A 14,151-nucleotide genomic window follows, 5' to 3' on the forward strand; every position below is an offset into this window, starting at 1 on the left:
GTTCCACAGCCTTCACTTGTGATACCTCCAGCAAACTGCGACAACCCTATGGTACAGTAGCCTGAATGTTAAAAACAAACAGAAAACAACAACATCAGCAGAAAAGACCCAACTGAAATCTCATTCAAAGGTGAGCAACCTCAAAGAATGAAGGTAGATAAATCCACAAAGATGAGTAAGAATCAATGCAAAAATGCTGAAAACTCAAAAAGCCTGAATGCCTTTCCTCCTCTAAATTACTGTGACACCTTTCTAGCAAGGACACAAAAGTGGGCTGAGATGGCTGAACTGACAGAAGTAGATTTCAGAAGGAAGGTAATAATAAACTTTGCTGAGCTAAAGGAGCAAGGTGCTAAGAATTCTGATAAAACAATGCAGGAGCTGATGGCCAGAATAGTAAGCTTAGAGAGACACATAACCGACCTGATGGAACTGAAAAACACAACATGAGAACCTCACAATACAGGCACAAATATCAATAGCAAAATAAACCAATCAGAAGAGAGAACCTTTGAGCTTGAAAAGTGTCTTTCAGAAATAATACAGGCAGGCAAGAATAGAGACAAATGAATGAAAACAAACGAAAGCTCCAGGAAATATGGGACTATGTAAAAAGACTAAATCTATGACTGACTGACTGGTATAAGTGAAAGACACAAGGAGAACAAAACCAAGTTTGAAAACATATTTCAGGAAATGCAGAGAACTCCAGTAAGATATTCCATGAAAAGATAAATGCCAAGACACATAATCATCAGATTCTCCAAAGCTGAAATGAAAAAGAAAAAGAAAAAAAAGGCTAAGGGTAGCCAGAGACAGAGAATCTACAAAGGGAAACTGATCAGACTAACAGCAGATCTTTGAGTGGAATCCCTATAAGCCAGGAGACATTGGGAACCAATATTCAACATTCTTAAAAGAATTTTCAACCCAGAATTTCATATCCAGCCAAACTAAACTTTTTAAGTGAAGGAGAAATAAGCTCCTTTTAAGACAATTAAATGCTAAGGGAATTTATCACCACCATGCCTGTCTTGCAAGATCTCCTGAAGGAAGCATTAATATGGAAATGAAAAACTGTTACTAGCCACTACAAAAACACACTGAAGTACCCAGACCTGTGACATTATGAAGCAATTACATCAACAAGTCTGCAAAATAGCCAGCTTGTATTATGACAAGATCCAATTCACACATAACAATATTAATGTGAAAAAAAAAAGAGCTAAATGCTCCATTTAAAAGGCACAGAATGGCAAGCTGTAGAAAGAGCTAAGTTCCATTGGTATGCTGTCTTCAAGAGACCCATCTCATATTCAGAGACACACTTAGGCTTAAAATAAAGGGATGTAGGAAAATTTACCAGGCAAATGGAAAACAGAAAGAAGCAGGGGCTGCAATTCTACTTTCTGGCAAAGCAAACTTTAAACCAACAAAGATCAAAAATAAAGAAGGGCATTACATAGCAGTAAAGGGTTCAATTCAACAAGAAGAGCTAACTATCCTGCGTAGATATGTACCCAATACAAGAGCACCCAGATTCATAAAGCAAGTTTTTAGAGACATACAAAGAGACTTAGACACCCACACGATCCTAGTGGGAGACTTTAACACTGCAGTAACAATATTAGACAGATCATTGAGACAAAAGATTAGCAAAGATATTCAGGACATTATCTCATCTCTGGACCTGATAGGTATCTGTGGAACTCTTTAACCAGATTCAACATAAAAGAGAGAAATGCTCACATCAAAAAGCTAGAATGATCTCAAGTTAACAACTTAATATCTCAAAGAACTAGACAACCAACAGCAAACAAATCTCAAAGCTAGCAGAAGTCAAGCAGTAACCAAGATCATAGTGAAACTGAAGGAAATAGAGAGACAAAACCCTTCAAAAAATTAGACCTTTACCTAGACAAAAAAAAAAAAANAAAAAAAAAAAAAGAATCAAATAAATACAATCAGAAATAATAAGGGAGATACCACCACTGCCCCCACAGAAATACAAACAACTATCTGAGAATACTATAAACACCTCTATGCACATAAACTAGAAAATCTAGAAGGAAATGATAAATTCCTGGACACGTATACCCTCACAAGACTGAACCAGGAAGAAATTGAATTCCTGAATAGACCAATAATGAGTTCGGAAATTGAGGCAGTAATAGCCTAACAATTAAAAAAGCCCAGGATTAGATGGATTTACAGCTGGATTCTACCAGAGGTACAAAGTGGAGCTGGCACCATTTCTACTAAAACTATTTCAAAAAATGGAATAGGTGAGACTCCTCCCTAACTCATTCTATGACATCAGCATCATTTGATACCAAAACCTGGCATAGATACAAAAACAAAGAACCAAATCCCAATATACTTGATGAAGAGCAATGCAAATGCCCTTGATAAAATAAAATACTGGGAAATGAAATCCAATAGCACATCAAAAAGCTTATCCACTACAATCAAGTGGGCTTCATTCTCAGGATGCAAGGTTGGTTCAGCCTATGTAAATCAATCAATGCGATTCATCACATAAACAGAAATAAAGACAAAAAGCCACAAGATTATCTCAATAGATGCAGAAAAAAATTCAATTGAAAAATTGAAGAATGCATCATAGTCTCTAACAGTGGAATTGATCAAGCAGAATAATGAATTAATTGCCTTAGATATAGGTTACTTGAAAATACACAGATGAGACAAAAGAAAAAAAGAATTATAATAAAAAAGAAGCACACCTACAAGATATAGAAAATAGTCTAAAAAGAAAAAAAATCTAAGTTATTGGCTTTAAAGAAGAACTAAAAGGAGAGATCAGGTTAGAATGTTTATTAAAAGGGATAATAACAGAGAACTTCCCAAACTTAGAGAAATATATCAATATTCAAGTACAATTAGGTTATGGATCACCAACCAGTTTTAACCCAAATAATATGACTCAAAACATTTAACCAAACTTTCAAAAGACAAGAATAAAGGAAGAATCCTAAAAGCAACAAGAGAAAAGGAACATAACACACAAAAAAGCTTCGATATGTCTGGCAGCAGGTTTCTCACTGAAAACTATACAAGCCAGGAGGCAGTGGTATGTTACGTTTAAAGTTCTAAAGAAAAAAAATAACTTTTTATGCTAGAATGGCCTATCCAGTGAAAATATTCTTCAAACATGAAGGAGAAATAAATACTTTACCAGGCAAACAAAAGCCAAGAAATTTCATCAACACCAAACCTGTACTGCAAGAAATACTAAAGGGAGTTCTTCAATTGGTAAGTAAAATGATGTCAATGAGCAGTAAGAAATTATCAAAGGTATAAAACTCACTAATAATAGTTAAGTACCCAGAAAATAAAGGTATAAAACTCACTGATAATAGTTAAGTACCCAGAAGAACACATATTATAACATTGTAATTGTGATGTGTAAACTATTCTTATGTTAAATAGAAATACTAAAAGATGAACCAATAAAAAAATAGCTACAAGGGAGGGAGAACAGTAGGACAAATAACTAATGCATGCTGGGCTTAAAACCAAGATAACAGGTTGATGGGTGCAGCAAACCATCGTGGCAAATGTATACCTGCGTAACAGACCTGCACATTCTTCACATGTATCCCAGAACTTAAATAAAAAACCAATGTAAAAAATTAACAACAACCACTTTTAAAAACATGGACTGTATTATCATATATAAGTAGAAATAGCAAAAGTGGGGGGGATGAAGTTATAGTATAGAATTTTGTTAGTTTTCTTTTTGTTTATGAATAAGTATTAAGTTGTCCTCAGTTTAAAATAATGGGTTATAAGATGTTATTTGCCAGCCTCATGGTAAACTCATCAAAAAAACCTACAGCAGATACACCCAAAAAATAAATAAATAAATAAATAAAAAGAAATTAAAATGTCGAGCCAGATAATATTACTTTCCTAAAAAGAAAGCCAGGAAGTAATATAGGAAGGGAGAAAGAGGAGATCACAAAACAACCAGAAAACAAATAACAAAATGGTGGTGGTAAATCCTTACTTATTAATAATAATATTAAATGTAAATGGAGTAAACTCTCCAGTCAAACTACATAGAGTGGCTGTATGGATAAAATTACAAGCCCAAGGAGGCCTTAGCCAGAACAATTTGGCAAGATAGAGAAAGGAAAGGTATAAAAATAGGAAAACAAAATGTCAAACTTTCTTTCTTTCATAATCATAGACTTCTATACCTAAGGACTTCATCAAAAGAGCCCTGGAACTGATAAATGAATTTATTAAAGTTCCAAGATACAAAATCAATGTACAAAACCAGTAACATATCTATACACCAATAATATTTAAGCTGGTAGCCAAATGAAGAACACAATCTGATTTATAATAGCAACACACACACATTAAAATTATCTAGGAATATTAATCTTCTCAAGGTGGTAAAGATCTCTGCAAGGAGAACTACAAACGCTGCTGAAATAAATTAGAGACTTGACAAATCAAAGGAATATATTTCATGCTCATGATTTGAAAGAATGAATATTGTTAAAATGGCAATTCTGCTGAAAGCAACCTGCAAATTCAATGATATTCCTCTTAAACCACAAATGTCATTTTGCACAGAATTAGAAAAAGCTGGAACAAAAAAGATCCCAAGTAGCTAAGTAATCCTAATCAGAAAGAACAAAGCTGAAGGCATCACTCTACCTAACTTCAAAATATATTGTAAGGCTACAGCAACCAAAACAGCATGGTACTGGTACAAAAACAAACACATAAGCCAAGAGAATAAAATAAAGAATCCAGAAATAAAGCCATACCACTACAGCCATCTCATCTTTGACAAAGAAAGCAACAATAAACAAGGGGAACAGGACTCCATATGCAACAAATGGTGTTGGAGTAGTTAGTTAACCAAATGTAGAAGAATGAAAATAGATCCTTGTGTTTCACCATATATAAAAACTCACAATGAATTAAAAAATTAAATATAAAATATTAGACTATAAGAATTCTAGAAAATGACAGAACACCCAGATACAGGAAGCAAATACTATTGAGCTAAAGAGAGAGATGGACACCAATACAATAATAACTGGAGACTTCAACACTTCACTTTCAGCATTGGACAGATCATCCAGAAAGTAAATTAAATAAGAAACATTGAACTTAGTATGCATTATAGACCAAATGGATCCAACAGATATATATATATATATAGAATATTTCATCTAACAGCTGCAGAATACACATTCCTTTCCTCAGCAAATGGTATATTCTCAAGGATAGAACATATGTTAGGCTACAAAATGAGTTTTTAAAAAAATCAAAAACTGAAATTATATACATTTTTCTGACTCAGTGCAATAAAACTAGAAATCAATAACAAGAGGAATTTGGAAATTACACAAACATGAACATTAAATGATTTGCTTCTGAATGACCAGCGAGTGAATAAATTAGGAAGAAACTTTAAAAATTTCTTGAAACAAATGAAAATGGAAATAACATATCAAAACCTATGGGATACAGCAAAACCAATGAAAGTAAAATTTATGGCAATGATTGTCACCATCAAAGAAGTAGAAAATCTTTAAACAAATGAACTAAAGATGAATCTTAAAGAACTATAAAACCAAGAGTAAACAAAATATAAAATTAGTAGAAAAAAAAGAAATAGTAAATATCAGAACAGAAATAAAATTTATATGGAAAAAGTATAAAAATCAGTGAAATAAAAAGTTCACTTTTTAAAAAGATAAATTCAATAAGCTTTTAGTTACTTACACTAAAAAAAGAGAGGAGATCCAAATACATAAAATCAGAGACAAAAAAGAAGACATTACAATGCACACTGAAGAAATTCAAACAATCATTAGAAACTATGACTACTATGAGAAACTGTGACAGTAAATTAGAAAACCTAGAATAGACAAATTACTACATGCATTAAATCTTTCCAGAATGAACTATGAAGAAATAAAAAACCTGAATAGACAAATAACAGTTAATAAAATCAAAACCTTAATAAAATTCTCTTTTATTAAGAAGAGATTTTTAGCAAAGAAAATCTGCAACCCAATAGCTTCACTGCTGAATTTTACTAAACATTCAAAGAAGAACTAATACCAATACTACTCAAACTATTGTGAAAATAGAGGAGGAAATACTTCCAACCACATTTCACAAGGGCAGTATTACCCTGATGCCAAAACCAGAGAAAGACACATTAAAAATAAATAAATAAAATAAATAAATAAAAGACTGCAGACAAGTATCTCCATGAACATTGATGTAAAAACCTTCAGCAAATGCCAGCAAACCGAAATCAACAACATATTAAAAACATTATCAAGGTTAAGTGGGATTTGTTCCAGGAATGCAAGAATGGCTCAACATATACAAATCAATCAATGTGATACATTGTATCAACAGAATGAAGGACAAAAACCATATGATCATTTCAAAAAATACTGAGAGAGCATTTGATAAAATTCAACATCCCCTTATTATAAAAATTCTCAAAACACTGGGAAACAACACACCTCAACACAACAGAAGCCATATGTCAGACACTCAGCTAACATTATACTGAGCTGGGAAAAATTGAAAAAACTTTCCTCTAAGATTGGGAACACCACAAGGTTGCTCACTTTCACCACTGTTAACATACTTCAGGAAGTCCTAGCTAGAGAAATCAGACAAGAAAAATAAATAAAGGGTATTCAGTTCCAAAAGAAAAAAGTCAAATTACCCTTTTTGAAGATGATATGATCTTGTTTTTGGAAAAACCTAAAGATGCCACCAAAATACTATTAGTAAAGTTTGAGGATACAAAATCCACATACAGCAATCATTAGCTTTTTTTTTTTTTTTTTTTTTTTTTTTTTTTTTTTTTTTTTTTTTTTTTTTTTTTTTTTTGGAATTTTGCTCATTTTGCCCAGGCTAGAGTGCAGTGGCTTGATCTTGGCTCGCTGCAACCTCTGCCTCCCACATTCAAGGGATTCTTGTGCCTCAGCCTCCCAAGTAGCTGAGATGACAGTCATATGCCACCATGCCTGGCTAATTTTTTATATTTTTAAAGTAGAGACAGGGTTTTACCATGTTGGTCAGGCTGGTCTCGAACTCCTGACCTCAGGCGATTTGCCTGCCTTGGCCTCCCAAAGTGCTGGAATCACAGGTGTGAGCCACTGTGTCCAACCAATCAGTAGCATTTCTACATACCAACAGTAAATAATAATAATAAAAAAAATCGAGAGTAATCCCATTTACAATTGCTACAAATAAAATAAAATACCTAGAAATAAACCAAAGGAGTGAAAGATCTCTATAATAGAAACTATAAAATCTTGATGAAAGAAATTGAAGAGGACACACACAAAAAGGAAAGGTATCCCATGTTCATGGATTATAGAATAAATATTGTTAAAATGTACATATTACCCAAAGCAATTTATAAAGTCAATGCAATCCCTATTAACACACACTGGTGCCTGTCAGAGGATGGGATGAGGAGAGGAAGAGTATTAGGAAAAAGAACTTATGCATGCTGGGCTTAATACCTAGGTTATGGATTGATAGGTACAGCAAACCACTATGGCACACGTCTACCTATGTAACAAACCTGCACATCCTGCACATGTACTCCAGAACTAGAAATAAAAAATAAAAAGTTAAAAAAAAAATGAAACTCTGGTGCTCAGAATGCAATGGCATGATATTAAAAATGCTGAAAAAGTATCTTTTAAAAATGAGAGAGAAATCAGACATTTTCAAATACACACAAAAACTGAGGTAATTCATTGGTAGCAAATTTCCTGTCCAAAAAATACTCAACGTAATCTTTCAGGCTAAAATGAAAGGTCAATATGTAACTTGAATCCCTATGAAGAAATAAAGAACACTGGTAAAGATAATTATATAGGTAAATAGAAAGCACAAATTTCTTTTTGTTTGTAACTCTTTATCTGATTTGAAAGACATGTTTATAAAGTAATAATTATAAAAAATAAAATACCAATGACATTTTTCACTGAAATAAAAATAATCCTAAAATATATATGGAATCACAAAAGACCCAAAATAGCCAAAGCCACAATTTAACAAAAAAAGAAAACTGCAATTATCATATTACCTGACTTTAAATAGTATTATACAGCTATAGTAACCAAAACATTATAATACTGGAATAAAAATAAACAGGCACACCGACAAATAAAACATAAAAGAGAACTCAGAAATAAATCCATAACATCTATAGTGAACTCTTTTTTTTACAAGGTTCCAAGAACATACACTGGGGAAAGGGCATTCTCGTCAATAAAAGGTGATGGAAAAACTGAATTTTCATATGCAAAATAATAATACTAGACACCTATTTTTCTCACCATATGCAAAAATCAAATCAAAATTTATTAAATCTAAGACCTGGAACTATGAAACTGCCAAAAAGGATCATTGGGAATTTTCTTCAGGGCACTGTTCTGAGCAAAGATTTCTTGGTAATACCTCAAAAGCACAGACTACCAAAGCAAAAATAGATAAAAGGGATCACATCAAGTTAAAACGCTTCTGCACAGCAAAGGAAATATTCAACAAAGTGAAGAGACAACTCATAGAATTGGAGATAATATTTGCAAACTGTCCATCTGACAAGGGATTAATTACAGAATATATAAGGAGCTCAAGCAACTCAATACAGAAACATCCCTAATCGGATTTTAGAAATGGACAAAAGATATGAATAGATATTTCTCAAAAAAAGATATACAAATGGCAAACAAGTATATAAAAAGGTGCTCAATGGTACTGATCATCAGAAAAATGCAAATTAAAACTATAACAAGATGTCATCTCACCCCAGTTCAAATGGTTTTTATCCAAAAGGTGAGCAATAATGAATGCTGGCAAGGATGTGGATAAAAGATAACCCTCATACGCTGTTGATGGGAATGTAAATTTGTGCAATCACTGTGGAGAAAAACATGGAGATTTCTCAAAAAACTAAGAATAGAACTTCCATATGATCCAGCAATCCCACTGCTAGTTATATATCAAAAAGTTAGGAAATCAGTATATCACAGAGATATCTACACTCCTATGTCTATGCTGAGCACTATTCATAATAGCCAATATATGGGATCAACTTAAGTGTTCATCAACGGCTGAATAAAGAAAATGTGGTACAAATATGCAATGGAGTATTTTCAATCCATTAAAAATAAGATACAGTCATTTGCAACAACATGGTTGGAACTGGAGGACATTATGTTAAGTAAAATAAGCCAGGTATGGAAAGATACACTTTTCTTGTTTTCACCTAGTCATAGGAGATAAAAATGAAAACAACTGAACTCATGGAGATGAAGAGTAGAATGGTGGTTAGCAGAGGCTGGGAGGGGTAGTGGCCGTGTGTGGGGCATATGGTGTTGAATAATATGTACAAAACTACAGTTTGATAGAATGAATAATATCTGATATTTTATAGCACAACATAGTGACTACAATCTACCATAATCTGTTGTACATTTAAAAATAACAAAAAAGTATAATTTGACTATTTGTAACCCAAAAGACAAATGCTTGAGCTGATGGATATCCCATTTACGCTGATGTAATTAATATGCACTGTATGACCATATCATGTATCCTATAAATATATATACCTACTATGTACCCATAAAAATTGAAAATTAAAAAAATAAACTTATAAATATGTTTTTATGCCTTATGGTGTGGTTCCCACATCTGAGCATACCTTCTAAGAGAGTAATTTTTAAAGGCACAAATGCTAAGGTATATTTGTAGATATTAAAATGTTATTTATAATAGCAAAGATTGGGAGACATCTGTGACACTAACAACAGAGAAATGTTGAATACATTTTAATGTTGTGCTTCTTCATGTACCATCTACCTAAACACTTAGTGTATATCTATAACAGATAAAGATATTTTTAAAATCAAACTTTAATATCTTATCAAAACCAATAAAATAAAGGTCATTTGGAAATCTTTAAATAATATGTGTTTCAAATTTTTCTTAATTTTCACAGAAATGTCTGTTTAAAGCAGGTTCAAAACAAATTTTAATGCATTATTAATTATTTAATATCCCCCTAAAGTCTCTTTAACTTATAACAACTGAAAACTAATCCTGTATTCTGTATTCTCTTCCTTCGAATGCCAGTTAGTTACTCAAAAATCTGGGTCATTTGTCATATAGAATTTCCCACATTGTATTTGGCTAGCTCTATCTTTGTGGTTATCATTTAACATGTTTTTCCAAGCTTCATTTTTTCCTGAAAACTGGCAGTTGGATCTAAAGGCTTAGTAAGATAAAAGCTTACGTATAATTTTTTACTCCAGCAAGAGCAAGGCATAGATGGTACTGTATGCTTCATATTGCATTATATCAAAAGAAATGAAATCTTTGCTTTTCCTGCCTTTGGTAACAGTTCATTGATGGAAGTGGAATTCATTTATTTATTTATTTTTATTTATTTATTTTTTTTGAGACGGAGTTTCGCTCTTGTTACCCAGGCTGGAGTGCAATGGCGTGATCTCGGCTCATCGCAACCTCCCCCTCCTGGGTTCAGGCAATTCTCCTGCCTCAGCCCCCTGAGTAGCTGGGATTACAGGCACACGCCACCATGCCCAGCTGATTTTTTGTATTTTTAGTAGAGACGGGGTTTCGCCATGTTGACCGGGATGGTCTCGATCTCATGACCTTGTGATCCACCCGCCTCGGCCTCCCAAAGTGCTGGGATTACAGGCTTGAGCCACCGCGCCCGGCCAGAATTCATTTATTAAATAAAGGTTCCAAGTAGCTTTCATCTGAAGGGTTAAACAAACAGCTATTCATGACTAATATGTAGATCCACTGTTTCTTTATTTTCTATTTTTGTTGAGAAGGGTCTTTCTGTTGCCCAGGCTGGTCTTAAACTGTTGGCTTCAAGTGATTCTTCCACTTCTGCTTTCCAAGTGGCTAGAATTGTTGGTGTAAGCCATGCCTCCAGCTATTATTTCATTAGAAATATAATATTTATCAATCCTCCATTTATAAGCTGTTTATACTCCAAAGAATGACTTTTTCTTATCACTTTTTTAGTTACACTGAAACACAATTCATGCAGAGTAAATGCATGATATTTTCCAATTTTCAGAATAATGAGTTAGTTCCTGTAAAAACCCCAACTTTGATGAGAATTTTTAAAAGATCATGAACATATGTATTTTTAACATTTTGATGTGTTTCAATTCACTGAAGTTATTATTACCGTTATTTAGATAGTTACATTTGGCCCCTATTTTTGGCCAGTGAGCTTCCCTAAAAGTCTATTTGTATGTCCTTTTGACATTACTCCATACTTTGCATGTCTCTTGGCTTTTAGAGATAAGCTGTCCACACTCATCTTGCAGTTGTCCTGCCCTAGAGGGGAACTACACTCTCCTTTATTCCAAATTTTGGCAGAAGAGGAAGAGTGTTTCATACTGGTGTGTCTGCAGGCTAGGATGAGGGGAGGGTCCCAAAACTGGGAGCAGGGGGAATGAAGATAATACTCCTCTGTGGATTTTAATGAGAACCGGTTCTGTAGGGGGTTTCTCTATATATATTTCTTTCTCTTCATTCAGGTCAGCTTGGTGAACAAAAGATATTTTTGAAAGCCTAAGGGCTTTCACCACTGACTTCTTGAATGATTATGTCACATTTATTTTACTATTTTCTAGTTTTTTATTAAATTAGAAAAATAAACTTTGGAGCCAGAAAGCACTTATAGCCAGGAATCAAAACACCTGGATTCTCAGAAACTGCTGTGTGGCCATAGACAAAACCTAAAAATGCTCTGGCTGTCACTTGTGTTTTCACTTACAAAATGAGATTATAGTAAGTGCCAATTTAAATTTCAGAAAAGCTTTGAAACTATTACTAAAGCAAAAGTGGGATGCCTTCAAAAAACTTAAGTATACAATTATGTGCTGCTTAATGACAGGGATACACTTTAAGGAATACATTGTTAGGTGATTTTGTTGTTGTCCAAAGAGTGTACTCTACATAAATTGAGGTGGTACCACCTTCCACATACCTAGGCTATATGATATAGCCAGTTGCTCCCAGGCCACAAACCTGTACAGCATGTTGCTGCACTGACTACTATGGGCGATTTTAACACAATGTTAAGTATCCCTGTTATCTAAACATATCTAGATGGAGAGGGCAGAGCAAGGTGGCCTAATAGAAGACTTTCTCGATCATCCCTCCCATAGGAACACCAATATAACAACTATCTACACAAAAAAACACTTTCACAAAAACAAAAAATAATGTGAATTATCACAATACCTGGTTTTAATTTCATATAACTAAAAGAGGCACTAAAGAGGATAGGAAAAACAGCCTTAAATTACTGATGCCACTCCTTTTCCATCCCCCCAACAGTGGCCATGTGGCAAGGAGAATCTATGTGCTTGGTGAGGGAGAGTCTATTGAACTCAGTGCCACCCTGTCAAAGCAGGAAGAAAAGCAAGGCTAAATTCAGCTGATGCCTACACATGGAAGAAACGTTTAGACCAGCTTTAGCCAGAGGGGAATCTTCCATCCCAGTGGTTGGAATTTGAATTTTGTCAAGCCTTGTCCCAGAGGGCTAAGGGGTTCTGGGGTCCTAAATGTACTTGAAATGCAGTCTAGGCTAGACTAGCAATTTCTAGAAAGTCCTAGGATTGTACTGGCTTCAGAGCTAGTGGATGTGGAACACCAGCCAGGGTGGCTAAGGGAGTACTTGTGTTATTTCTCCCAAAAACCCAGACAGCACAGCTTACAGCAACAGAAGTGACTCCTTTTTTTTGCTTGAGAAGAGACAGAAGAGTAAGGAGAATTTTGTCTTGCATCTTGGCTACCAGGTCAGTCATATTAGAACAGGGCACTGGGAGAGTCATGAGGCTTCCATTCCAGGCCCTAGCTGCTGAACAACATATCTAGACACACCCTAGATCAGATGAGAACTTGCCAGCTTAAGGAAAGAAGTCAATCTGGTAGGATTAATCACCTGTTGACAAAAATGCCCTTGAGCCTTGAAGAATAAATACTCAGGTAGTTATTCATGGGCCTTGGGTGAGACTCAGAGATGTGCTGGCTTCAGGTACCAGCTCCGCCACTGTGGAGTAGAGCACCAAGAGTGCTATTGGCTCCCCTGATTCTAGCCCTTGGCACTTGAATGGCATTTCTCAACATGTCCTGGGACAAAGGGAGCCCACTGCCCTGAAGGGTGAGTTCCAAGCCTGGCAGCTTCACCACAGGCTGACTGAACAGCCCTTGCGGCCTTTAAGTGAACATCTGTGATAGCCTGGTAGTACCTCTCTTGAGTCTCTGGTGGTGGTGGCCATGAAGAAAGGCTCTTTTGCCTTGGGAAACAGGAAGGAAGAGTAGGAAAAATATTATCTCATGGTTTGAGTGACAGCTTAGCTTCAACACAATAGAACACCAGACAGATATTTAAGGTTTTTGATTCTAGTCCCTGGCTTCCAGACAGTATCTGTGGACCCATATGGGGACTAAGGGAACTCCATACCCTGATGAAAAAGATAAGCCTGATTGGTTTTGTCATCTGATGATTATAGTGTCCTAGGTCCTTCAGCAAACATAAGAGTGAGGTAGTGGTTACACTCAGCTTTGGGTGAGACCAAGAGCAGTGCTGGCTTCAGTTCTGACTCAGTGCAGCCTCAGTGGTAGTGGCCACAGAGGTGTTTATGTCTAGCTTCAGGCAGCTCAGCACATAGAGATTCTATTTGGGAGGAAGTAAAGGAAGAGGACAAGATTTTCTACCATGTATTCCAGGGAAATATTTTGGATTATATCCATGACAACACAGATAATACCTATATGAATCTGAAAAAAAAAACACAGTGTTATTAGGATTGGGTTGCTCCCTAAAGCAGATATGGCTTAGATCACAACACCTAAGTCCCCTTGAATAACTGGAAAGCCTTCTCAAGGATGGATACAAACAAGCCTAGACTGCAAAAATACCTAACTCCTCAAAGCCCAGACATTGGCAGGCATCTACAAACATCTGTACTATCGAGGAAAACATGATCTCACCAAATGAACTAAATAAGGTCACAATGACCAATACTAGAGAAAAAAAATATGTAACCTTTCAGACAGATA

Source organism: Cebus imitator, unplaced genomic scaffold (assembly GCF_001604975.1).
Source record: "Cebus imitator isolate Cc_AM_T3 unplaced genomic scaffold, Cebus_imitator-1.0 Scaffold60, whole genome shotgun sequence".
In the NCBI taxonomy this organism is placed as follows: domain Eukaryota; kingdom Metazoa; phylum Chordata; class Mammalia; order Primates; family Cebidae; genus Cebus; species Cebus imitator.